The sequence below is a fragment of the Ursus americanus genome, chromosome 8, assembly GCF_024610735.1.
Source record: "Ursus americanus isolate L20-20 chromosome 8, mUrsAme1.1.p, whole genome shotgun sequence".
NCBI lineage: Eukaryota > Metazoa > Chordata > Mammalia > Carnivora > Ursidae > Ursus > Ursus americanus.
In genome coordinates this window covers 45,578,895-45,592,031 of record NC_142134.1, presented here as the reverse complement: position 1 = coordinate 45,592,031, position 13,137 = coordinate 45,578,895, and the positions used below count along the sequence as shown (strand labels likewise).

Sequence of the window (13,137 nt, the reverse complement as noted above, 5' to 3'; positions counted from 1 at the left end):
TGCCTGAGCAGAAAACACAGACAAGTGGCAAAGCACTTGTTTATCTACAGTAATAGACTATTTGTCTTCACTTTTTAAACAGTTATTTATCTTCTCAGATTTCTCCTTTATTTTCCGCAAAATAGAAAAATGCAAACAACTGCTGTTAATGGTAAGAGTAACTATGTCCCCAGAGCTTGTCTTTATTCATCTACCAGGCAATCAAGCACTTCTGGATGAGAATGTTACAATTCTAGTGGTAAATGTAGAAATGTCACAGGGCAGGGACTTGTTCCCTTGCAGACCCAGCTGGCATTTCCCACGTTGCAGCCACAGAATGCATCTCTCACCGTGGCTGGTGGTCTGGCAAAGCCATTTCAAATGGTTTTAAGGAAACTGGGAAAGAAAATATACATGTCTGTCAAGGCAAAGCACACACATCACTCGGTAGGGTCACTAGGATATTGCACAACCATATAATATGGGATCTGTCACAAACCTTAAGCAACACCTGGTTCAAATCCTCCATTTGATACAAGCCCAGAAAGATTCTGGGATGGACTCGAGATCACATATCTTCTTAATGGCAGAAGCAGGAAAAGAATCCAGTGTTTGAACTTCTGATTTTTGTTGCAGCTACTCTTCCATATTATCTATTTTCACATAAGGACTGAAAAATTTGGCTTTAAAAAATCCCTTGATTAAACAAGCACATTGAAATTCCCCATTCATACTTCTGCGGATTGCAGGAACATAATGGGATACACCAGCCACTGAGTTAAAATAGAACTGATAGAGTCTGTTAAAGGAATCCTGGGAGAGGGGTTTTGTTCTATATACAAATATGGAAAGGGAGTACTGGACAATTACATTCAGATGCAAATGTTTTTGACCTTCCTCTCAGGAACTTGTCTCAAAATTCACTATCTTGTAGAATCCTGATCTCCACATAATTATCTACCTACTAAATCTGTTAATGAAGATGTGGAAAGAGAAGTTTTGCATTTGAAAGATTAGGTTTGGGCTATAAAATTATGAATTGGTCCAGACAAGTTTCTTGGTTTAAAGAAGACACCTGACTGCCATCGAGAAATACACAGATATTTATAGGACTAAGAAAGTGTCACTTACATAACATTTTAAAATCTTAGTCCAGAGGGGCACCTGGGTGGCTCAGTCAGTTAAGCGACCCACTCTTGGTTTCAGCTCAAGTCATGATCGCAGGATCGTGAGATCGAGCCCCACCATGGGCTCGGCTCTGGACGTGGAGCCTGCTTAGGATTCTCTCCCTCCCTCTGCCCCCACTTCCACCCCCGTCACACGATCTCTCATTCTCCCTCTCTCTAAAAAAACAAAAATCTTATCCTAGAGAAGTTAGAGACTATATTTTCTCAAAACTGCAGGACATGGTTGAGGAATCAGATCGTAGAATTCTTATGCAATTGCTTTGCAACACTTTGGTAGGCTCTAAGTGCTTTACACACATTAACTCACTTATTTCTCATTAAAGCCCTAAGTGATAGGTACTACTACTGTCATCCCAAATATACAAATAAAAAACATTGAAGCACAGGAAAAGTACAAGACTTGTCCAAGATCACTGAGGTAGTGAATGTCAGAGCCAGGATTCAAACGCAGCCAGATTGATCCCAGGATCCACTCAGTTAAACATTCTATTCATGTGAATCCACACTTCAAGAATGTGTGTTCCAAAAGCACAACTCAAGGTTTGTTCAAAACTTGATACTTAATATCAGAGATATTGCAGGTTTGGTTCCAGACCGCCACAATAAAATATTGTGAATATCACAATAAAACAAATCAAATGAATTTTTTGATTTCCCATTGCATATTAAAGTTACCTTAACACTATGCTACAGCCTATTAAGTATGAAATAGCATCATGTCTAAAAAAACAATGTACTGTGTACATACCTTAATTAAAAAATACTTTACAGCTAAAAAGTGCTAATCATCATCTGAGCTTTTAGTGAGTTATAATCTTTTTGCTGGTGCAGGGTCTTGCCTAGACGTTGGTGGTTGCTGACTGAACAGGGTGGGGGCTGCTGAAGGTTGGGGTGACTGTGGCAATTGCTTAAAATAAGACAACAGTGAAGTTTGCTGCATCCTTTGACCCTTCCTTTCATGAGCAATTTCTCTGTAGCAGTGATGCTGTTTGACAGCATCTTACCCGCAATAGAACTCAAAATTGGAGTCAATCCTCTCAAACCCTGCCAGTGCCTTATAAACTAAGTTCACGTAATATTCTAAATCCTTTGCTGTCATTTCAATAATTTTCACAGCATCTTTACCAGGAGTAGATCCCATCTCAAGAAACCACTTTCTTTGCTGATCTGTGAGAAGCAACTCCTCCTCTGTTAAGTTTAATCATGAGATTGTAGCAATTCAGTCACATCTTCAAGCTCCACTTCTTATTCTAGTTCTCTTGTGATTTCTACCACACCTGCAATTACTCCCCCCACTGAAGTCTTGAACCCTCAAAGTCCTCCATGAGGTTTGGAATCAACTCCTTTCAAAATCCTGAAAATGTCAAAATGTTAATATTTTGACCTCATCCCATGACACCAAATGTGCTTAACAGTATTTGAATGGTTAATCCCTTCTAGAGGTTTTCAATTTACTCTGCCCAGATCCATCAAAGGAATCACTACCTATAACAACTATTGCCTTACAAGTTATATTTCTTAAAGAATAAGACCTGAGAGTTAAAATTACTCCTTGATCCATGCCGCAGAATGGGCGTTGTGTCAGCAGGCGTGAAAACAACATTAATCTCATTGTCCATCTTCATCAGAGTTCTTGGGTGACCAGGTGCATTGTCAATGAGCAGCAATATTTTGAAAGGAATCTTTTTTTTCTGAGCAGTAGATCTGGCTTAAAATATTCCGTAACCATGGTGTAAATAGATGTGCTATTATCGAGGCTTTGTTGTTCCATTTATAGAGCACAGGCAGAATAGATTTGGCATAATTCTTAAGGGCCCTAGAGATTCTGGAAAGGTATATAAGCTGTGGCTTCAACTCAAAGTCAACAACTGCATTAGCCCCTCACAGGAGAGTCAGCTTGTCCTTTGTAGCTCTGAAGCCAGGCATTGACTTCTCTCTAGCTCTGAAAGCCCCCAACGGCATCTTCTTCCAAGAAGAGGCTGTTTCATCTACATTGAAAATCTGTTGTTCAGTGTAGCCACCTTGATTAATTATTTAGCTGGATCTTCTGGGGAACTCGCTGCAGTTTCTCCACCAGCACTTGCTGCTTCAGCTCGCACTTTTATGTTCTAGAGAAGGCTTCTTTTCTTAAACCTCATGACCAACCTTTGCTAGCTTCAAACTTTTCTTCTGCACCTTTTTCATTTCTCTCAGTCTTCACAGAATTGAATTGAAGAGAGTTATTAAGGCCCTGCTTTAAGCTTTAGGATTAGGTTTTGGCTTAAGGCAACGTTGTGGCTGGTTTGATCTTCCGTCCAGACCACTCAAACTGTCTCCATATCAACAACAAGGCTATTCTGTTCTCTTATCATGCATGTGTTCACTGGAGCAGCACTTTTAATTTTCTTAGAACTTTTTCTTTGCGTTCACAAGATGTTTGACACAAGAGGTGTAGCTTTTGGCCTATCTTGGCTTTTGACACACCTTCCTTCCTAAGCTTAATCATTTCTAGTTTTTGATTTAAAGTGAGAAACGTGCGACTCTTCCTTTCACTTGAATACTTAGAGGCCATTATAGGGTTATTAATTGGCCCAATTTTAATATTGTTGTGTCTCAGGGAATAGAGGGGACTGAGGGGAGGGAGACTGACAAGCGAATGGCCAGGGGAACACACAGCACTTACTGATTAAGTTCACCCTCTTATATGAATACGGTTCATGGCACTCAAAAACAGTTACAACAGTACATCAAAGATCACTGATGACAGATCATCCCAACAAATATCATACTAATGAAACGCTTTGAAATACTGCAAGAATTACCAAAATGTGACACAGATATATGAAGTGAACAAAGGCTTTTGGCAACATGGTGCCGATAGATTTGCTCGACAGAGGGTTGCCGCAGACCTCCAATTTATAAAAAATGCAACACCTATGTAGCACGATAAGGCAAAGTGCAGTTAAACAAGGCATGCTTGCATGCACTTCCTCAGTGGGCCAACCATGTACACAGGGTTGGGTTCTCCCCCCATTCCACAAACTCCTAGTTAACCTGCAATGAATCAGTATTTGCCAAAAGGGCTAAGGAACACCAAGGAAAGGTAAAGTCATTTCTCTTTCTTTTCCACGTGTGAGACAGCCCAGAGTAAAGCTACACGTAATCTGGATTTGTCTTCAGCATTCTTCCTTTACCTTCTAGTCCCTGATCTGGGTTCCAGTTTCAGACACCATCCTGGCCACCCCCACTCCGGCAACCCCACTTAGACGGCCATCTCCACCACAGTGTTCCTGGCTCGTTAACATTTTCTTCCCTTCCTACAATCAAAACTACATTCCCCAAGTGATCAGATCCCAATTAGCCTGCCAAAGAAGAAGAAGGATGAAAGTAACACAGAGTAATTCATAATAACAGATGGACACTTAACCCTCCCAAAGGTTTTTGCATCATTAGAAGATTGTTTGCTGGAGCAAAGGAATCTCTAATTGATGGAATACCAGGTGCCATTTACAGAGGAAACATTCATCCAACATTGTTGGTGGGGAGCGGGGGCAGGATGATCCCTGAGAAGCTGTCTAACATGCAGGGCCCAATTCTCCCAAGAGATTTCTGGACCCTTCCTCACTTCTGAGCCCATATATTTTTGGATGACTCCACATTTTTTTATCAGAATCTATAAGAGCAATAAAGCTTCACACAAGGGCCCAGCAGACTATTTTCATGTTCTAAAGCTGAGTCTTATCTCAGAAACTAACTGTTATTGACTCTTACCATGGTCATCTCCTGCAGGAAAACTTAAGTCTACCATTCTAAAACTTCCATATTCCTCACTCACTGTCTGATCTTAAGCCCACAGTTCAATCACACCAAGACTCACAATTTCCTCATTTGAAAAGTGAGGGTTTTGAAAGAGCTGATTTTCCGTGGTCCTTTTACCACTAACATTCTGTAAATCAAAATTCATTCTTTAACACAATACTTCTCAGAGGAGCAGTAATAATCCTACCAGCTTCGCTAAATTTCAAAAGGTAACAGATATTTTTTCTTGAGATTTGTTCTGGGAATATCTAGAGACATTAAAATACCATTAGGCCTTCCATTCTAAAAATAGGACCTAAGAAAAATGTCTAGAGTGTTTCCAAATAGCTCTCTTAAGAGGTGTAACCAACCGAGACCCATAAGCTTCAAATTGCTGGACCAGGACATGTGAAATAGTGACAGAGTATTTATAACAAGCAGCCCTTTCAAACAGTGAGCAAAACGAGGAGCCATTTGTTCTTGCTTCGCATGAAATCTAATTGCCTATGAGGGGTTGGAGTATTTGGCTTTTCATCACATGGAACAGTGTGGTGAGATAGACCACACTATTTTGGAACACGAGTGTCTACATCCAAGCAGCAAGTTGACTGACATCTGAAAACAGTGCTCTGTACAGGGAAAGAGTTGGATTTGGCTATCAGAATACTATTTTAGAACTGGTGATTATTTTAAATTGATGTGTGAAGTACCTTTGGTGTTAGAAGTCCCCAACACATTTCAACTAAAGTTCAAGCAGAGAACTGTTACATCACCTCTGTAATTATTTGTTGAAACCAATACATATAAATGGATACATAAACAATTCTACTACATAATGATAGTGAAGCTTTTATGGTATTTTCACTAGGCAGGACATTCTAAAATAATTAACCAAAAAAAGTGGTAGATTTTACCTATATAATTTTCAAAAATTTTTAATTTAAATTCAATCTAGTTAACATATAGTGTATTATTAGTTTCAGGGGTAGAGTTTAGTGATTCATCAGTTGCATACAACACCCAGTGTTCATTATATCAAGTACCCTCCTTAATGCCCATTACCTAGTTACCCCATTCCCCCCTACCCAACAACTCACAGTTTGCTTCCTAGAGTTAAGATTCTCTTATGGTTTGCCTCCCTCTCTGTTTTTAATCTTATTTTATTTTTCCTTCCCTTCCCCTATGTTCATCTGTTTTGTTTCTTAAATTCCATATATGAGTGAAAGAAATCATACAGTATTTGTCTTTCTCTGACTGACTTATTTTGCTTAGCATAATACCCTCTAGGTCCATCCACATCGTTGCAAATGGCAAGATTTCATTCTTTTTTATGGCTGAATAATATTCCATTGTATATAGCTATATAATTTTTAGTGAATTTATGTACTGAAATTGTTTGCTTTGTTTACAACAAAATTACAGGTTTTTTCTTTACTGCGCCCTTTGACCAACATCTTCCCATTTCTCTCCAAATTTATAAATGTTATCTGCAAAAAAAATTCTGATAAAGACATAATGTTAAAATTACTGAACAAGCTATGGCCACAAAGTAGGTTTATATAGCTATAGATTTTTAAATTTTACAAATCACTTTTTCTAATTTTTTTACTTTGACCTACTTTTTGACTTATAGACAATTTATAAAAACATTACAGAAAGTTTCCATATATTCTTCATCCAGGCCCCCAAGGCAAACTTCTTATTCAACTACGGTATAATTATCAGAACCAGAAATTAATATTGGCACAGTACATTTAACTAAGAACTCTATCCAAATATTCCCAAGATCTCCATTAAGAATCTCACATTGCATTTAGTTATCACTTTTTACTTTTGGCACATAAACTAAACTTTAAATGTATTAGAAGAGCTTAGATTTTAAAACTATTTTACCATTAAAAAAGAAAAAAAGAGTCTCTGTGGCAAGCAGACTCTAAGATGGTCCCAATGATCCCTACCTCCTGAGAGTCATGCCCTGTGTAAGCCCCTCCCTCCCATTGAATGTCAGTCAGCCTAGAGACTTGCTTACAACCAATACAAGGTAATGGGATGTCACATCCATCATTAGGGTACATAAGACTATGACTTCTCTATTGCCAACAGACTCTCTCCCTTATTGGATTTGATGAAGAAAGTTGCCATATTGCGGCCCACATAGCAAGGGCTTAAGAGTGACCTCTGGCCAACAGCCAACTAGAAACAGACCCTCAGTCCAACAACTCTTGAGGAACTAAAATTCTTCCAACATAATTCAGATAAGATCTCAGCCCTGGCTAAAACCTTGATTGTACCCATATGACAGACCCTAAAGCAGAGGACCCACGTAAGTCATTCCCAGAGTGAAGATCCACAGAAACTATGAGATAATAGATGTGTTTTATGAGGTGCCTGGGTGGCTCAGTTGTTAAGCGTCTGCCTTCGGCTCAGGGCGTGATCCCGGTGTTATGGGATCGAGCCCCACATCAGGCTCCTCCACTGGGAGCCTGCTTCTTCCTCTCCCACTCCCCCTGCTTGTGTTCCCTCTCTCGCTGGCTGTCTCTCTCTCTGTCGAATGAATAAATAAAATCTTTAAAAAAAAAAAATGTGTTTTATTTATTTATTTATTTATTTATTTATATTCATTCATTCATTCATTTTAATCATGCTGTATTATCTTTAATTAAGTATAAAGACTTCCAATCATGTCACCTAGAGATCCTTTACCCACTGCTCTGTTTGGTCACCAGTCTCTTGTCTCTCTCTTCAGCAATGGTGAGGCAGATACTCTTTCCATGGGAAAGAGAAATCCATTAGCTGTTGCTATTGGCATCCCACACATGAGCTATATCAAAAGAACCAGAGTGTCTCTCTCTGTTGCTGATCACACCAATTTTTCCCAGGTTAGCACCTCTGGTCACCGTACACAGATTAACAGTGTCAAACTTGATGAAACCAGTAATCCTTCCAGTCTTCAAATCAGTCTGAATGGTGTCATTCACCTTGATGAGGGGATCAGGATAGTGGGTGATGCAAGCATCATGGGTCACTAGATGAGGACCTCCCCCTCCACCCCCAAAGATCTTTCTCACTTTACACAAATTATACTTGGCCTCCTCAGGTGTAATCCAATGAATAGCAAAGCAACCCTTGGTGTCACAGATCAGATGGAAATTCCCAGTCTTGTCAATGCTGATGACATCCATAAAACCAGCAGCGCAGGTTATATCAGTTTGCACCTTGCCACCAATCTTAATAAAAAGCTATATACAGATTTTCTTTACTTCATCGCCTCTTAGGGCATACTTAAGTCTGTTCCTTAGGAAAATGATGAGAGGGAGACATTCTTTCAACTTATAGGGACCAATAGATGGACAAGGGGCAAACATACCCAGTTCATCCAGCATCCAATGCTTTGGAACTGCTACACACTTCAGATGCTTTTTGGGACCATGAGCCATGGCTCTTCTAAGCACAAAAAGAGCTAGATGTGCACTGTTATAAGCTGCTAAATTTGTAATTTGTTATGCAGCAGTAGGTAACTCATACACTTTTCTTTGATATATGACTTGGTCAGAAACATGCTACTGAGTTGACAAGACTCATACAATCATTTTTAAAAAAACATTTTCCTAAATTTTTCAGTGGACAATGCTCACAAAGTCACAGTCACAGGCAGCTCCCAGAGCTGCAGACCTTCATCATGAAAAGAATGTTAATGCTGGAAAAGTCTTGCAAGATAATTGGCTCCTATTTCCTCCTTTTACATTGTGAGGAAACTAAAACCTAAAAAAAAAAAGATCTCATAGGCAGATACCATGACTCCAGCCCAGTGCTCCAATATGTGTCGTCTAGCTGGCCTCTTTTCATAAACATGAGCCACAGGTAACACAGGAATAAATCCACAAATGACACAGGAGCATGACCTCATCACCACTGCTGGAAAACACAAACATAACAGATGGCTTGTTTTCTTTTTGATGGACCGGCAGTATCAGCTTCCTATGCCAGCACATTCTGTTGGCCTCAAGAGACCATAAGAGCTATGGTTTAGATGGGGTATGACAAAGGTAGGAAAGAGGTTTCCTTGGTTTCCAGCTTCACTAGACATGGAGATGGAAAAGTGTACAAGAGAATGTTAAATGTCATTGTCTCACATCAGAAGAAAAATAATGGGAAATGTCAAGGTATTTTTTGGTCATACTGGTCTGAAATTCTTTAAAAGTGAGGACTATGTCTGTCTTATTTTTCATTTGTAATAGCCATGGTTCAGCAGCAAAGAAATGACCTGCTGAAGTAGCATCACTGTAGAGCATTGAATGAAAGGGCCACTTAACAAAGGTGCTGGCAGGGTTTAGAGAGACCAACGAGGGGAATGCTGGGACAAGTTCTGTTAGCACCCAGTCTTAAGGAACAAGGGAAAGAAAGAGCAGTTACTGGAACTTAGAGAAAGCCATGTGGAGAAGGCTGGTAGGAGCCATAGCCTCTCATACGGGAATGCCGGCAACCCATGCAGAAATCAGCAGTTTGGTTTTATGAGGGAGCCAGTTTACTAGCAAACCACTCGATGAAAGTATAAATCATGTCATCTCTTACAGAAGAGAAAATGTTCTTAACTCCTCTGAAAGGAATAATACTGTCATGCACTTCTTGAACCAGATAAAGACATTATGTCAATATTAGCCCAACCCCCCCACCTCCTTTGATAGACATGATCTTCTTGGTGGTAATACTATCTACCCAAGTCCCAAGCCCAAAAACCTTTGCCTCACCCTCAACCTCACCATTCATATGCAATTAATCACTAAGTGCTGCTACTTTTACTTCTAAAATTCCCTAAAATATGTTTGTGCTCTCCCCATTTTGTATCCTAGTAGAATTAAGCTAGTTGTAGTTCTCCCAATATACGATAGATCTAGAATGTTACTCTACCTGAAATGCCTTCCTATTCTACCTTGTCTACATGGCAAACTTCTTTCCATCCTCTAAAACCAATTCATCCAGGGCACATATTGCAGGAGCACTGGGTGTTACATGCATACAATGAATCATGGAACACTACATCAGAAACTAATGACGTACTGTATGGTGACTAACATAATAAATAAATAAATAAATAAATAAATAAATAAATAAATAAATAAATAAATAAAACCAATTCAGTTGTTACTTCCTCCCTGGGAGTAGACTTCCTTAATAATGTCAATGGAAACAGTTCTTCCTCTGTCTCTCTGTTACCCCCACACTTTGTAAACTGATCACACTGTATAACAATTTAATCATTCTCATGTCTCGTCCCCTATTATGCTGAGTTCCTTGAAGGCAGAACTGTATTTTATTGACCTCCATATCCCTAGCATCAACCTAGGCACCTGGCACATTGTAGGTGCCAATAAATGCTTAAATAAATTGGAAACACCAACAGGTGTTCAGGTCTCCTTCATCTCCTGGCTTCTCTATCCTCACAGATCTCCGTGGGGAAGTTTCCCTGAACAACACTCTGCTTAAAATTGCACCTCTTGCCACCACATCCCCACTCTCCCAATGCTCTCCAATTCCTTGCTGCAATTTTCTCCATTGCACTGATCACTGTCTGATATAGTACTATTTATTTATTTTAATTTTTTATTCATTACCTATTTATTTGTTTATTTCCCTTCAATATAATAAAAAGTCCCATGAGGTCAAAGATCTCATTCTGTTTGTGGCTTTATACCTAGTATGTACTACTATTTATTTATTTATTTTAATTTTTTATTTGTTATCTATTTGCTTATTTCTCTTCAATATAATAAAAGTTCCATATGAGGTCAAGGATCTATTTTTTTGTGGCTTTATACCTAGTATACACAGTCAGCAAATGTCTGTTGACAAAATAAAGGGATCACATGCAGGGGCTAATTCAGTGGCCCACTTGGAATAAAGCTGTCAGCAAGGTTGGGAGCAGAACCATCACTACAAGAATCTCAACTTATATGGATTATACAAGAGCTCATGCTGGCCCTGCTCATGTGATTTCCTCCCCATTAGGTCAGCAAATTTTACACGTGCTGTTCAATCTTAAAATAATTCTCATGTAAGAGGAAAATGTCAGTAAGATTGTTATGGATGAAGACTCTACAGATTAAGTGTCTTGTTTATATGCCAATAGTAGGGGATCACCCTTAAAATAGAAAAACAAGGAAATACCAACAGATAAACACAGCTTGACTTAAGATGAGTGTGAATAATGTAAAAACCACACAATCACCCCTGAAAGGGAATATAAAATTCCATACAACTTGTAACCAACACAATCCTGATTCTCATTAATACTTGGCATACTACCAGGGCCCATGGGATGGAGGATTAACAAATCACAAAAGAAACTTGCCATTGTTAAATTATTTTTGCAGCTCTTTTGATTTTTTGTACATCATGAAATGATGTCTTACATATGGATCTTCAAATGAATTGAATCAGAAATATTAAATCTACATTCTAGTCACGTCCACATAATACCAATGAATTATTGAGGAGAAAAATAAACAAATGACTCCACTGAGCTTGACAAAATGTGTGTGCTTGAGACACCATCAGTGATGTGACAAGGCATTGTCAGAAAGAGCTGAGCTGGTCATGACCTGAATCTCTAGCTTTATGTCTTTGTAAAATTGAAGTAATATGAGTTATCTGACTATATCTTACCCACATTGGAGCCACTTTGGCTCATAAAATGGAACCTTACTTATCATCTAATATCTTATGTATGATGTCAAAAAGCAGACTAGATTAACTGCTAGATTAGTCTAGCAGACTGGACTAGATTAACTGACGTTGAAAAGGAAACAGTCATACAATTGACCATCTCAACAGCCATGTGGCCAGCACTGGTTTGGATAAAAAAGCTTGCTGCTTCCCAGGTCGTTGATAAACTCAGAGAAGTAAGTGGCAAATGCCTTTCAGAATACTTCGTTGGTAAGAGCAACAAAGCTCATCTTTATTTATTTGACTACTGACCTATATAAACTTTTAAAACTATAATCATGAAACAATGTTAATTCTGTAATGTTTCCATTCATTCCCAAATGTGACACAATAGAGTTTTTGGGACATAGATAAAATCTTTAGTAAAATAAATTAGCAGTATATAATTATTCTCCATTTAGAAAAAGTTAATAAAATAAGCCTATGCTGACTTTATATAATAAATGAATACTTCGAAAATTGTTTTAAAGCAAGCTGTATTTTCCAATTAGCTTTTAAGATGATTTCAGGGTTGCATTTACGCAAGGAGATTGGCCCATGCTGTCTTATAAAATAACACATTTGAGGACACAGTAAGCCTTCCAAAATTACATTAGAAGCAGATAAACTTTACTCTCTTATTAAAACATTGTCAGTAAAATTTAATTCAGAAATGGCATGGCAATACAATGCTGTGCAGGAGTAGAAACTGTGAGTATAAATTGGATGATGGGGGAGATGTTTTAGAATTCTAGTATAGCAAATATGTTTTAATCATTTCAGTAAGAATTTTGGTGCCCATCTTGATTATTCACCTGGGGCCATTTCAGTAATATGGCCATCTTCAAGTAATATGAAGGAACAGAATAGGAAGACCATATCATCTGTGTACTTGAAATGACAAGGAACTTTTATTGTAACTTTAAGTAATGGAAACTGGAGTATGGGCTCATTTTTTCCAGGGAGCTCTGCTGCTTCCAAAAGGAAACCTAGGGCAATTATGAGAAATGAGCAAATTGTGCCTTCCAAAAGGCAATTTTTAATATCACTTGTTTCTTTCAACAGTTTTTCTTCCTCCCTAGGGACTGAAACAAAAATGGGCCTAGAACTTTTATTTACCTACTGAGATTTTAGCAAAAGCAAAAGCTCAAAAGATGCACATAAAGTGAATGAAAGTTACAACATAGCAGAATTCCAGTCTTGATATATTATCAAAATTTTAGAAGAAAAAACCAAAGACACCATAAAAAAAAGAAAACTACAGGCCAATATCGCTGATGGACATAGATATAAAAATCCTCAACTGAAATATTAGAAAACCACATTCAATAATAATACATTAAAAGGATCATTCGCCACGATCAAGTGGTATTTATTCCAGGGATGCAAGGATAGTTCAGTATTTGCAAATCAATCAACGTGATACACTACGTCAACAGAGCAAAGAATAAAAATCATATGATCATCTCAATAGATGTGGAAAAGCATTTGA

General features: G+C 38.3%; 1 protein-coding gene and 1 pseudogene across 1 annotated transcript in view; both read right to left on the bottom strand.

Moving 5' to 3' along the window:
- CORIN (corin, serine peptidase) overlaps window positions 1-13,137 on the bottom strand; it is a 234,581-nt gene that overhangs the window by 142,035 nt on the left and 79,409 nt on the right.
- On the bottom strand, window positions 7,537-9,187 carry LOC123804001 (small ribosomal subunit protein eS4, X isoform-like; annotated as a pseudogene).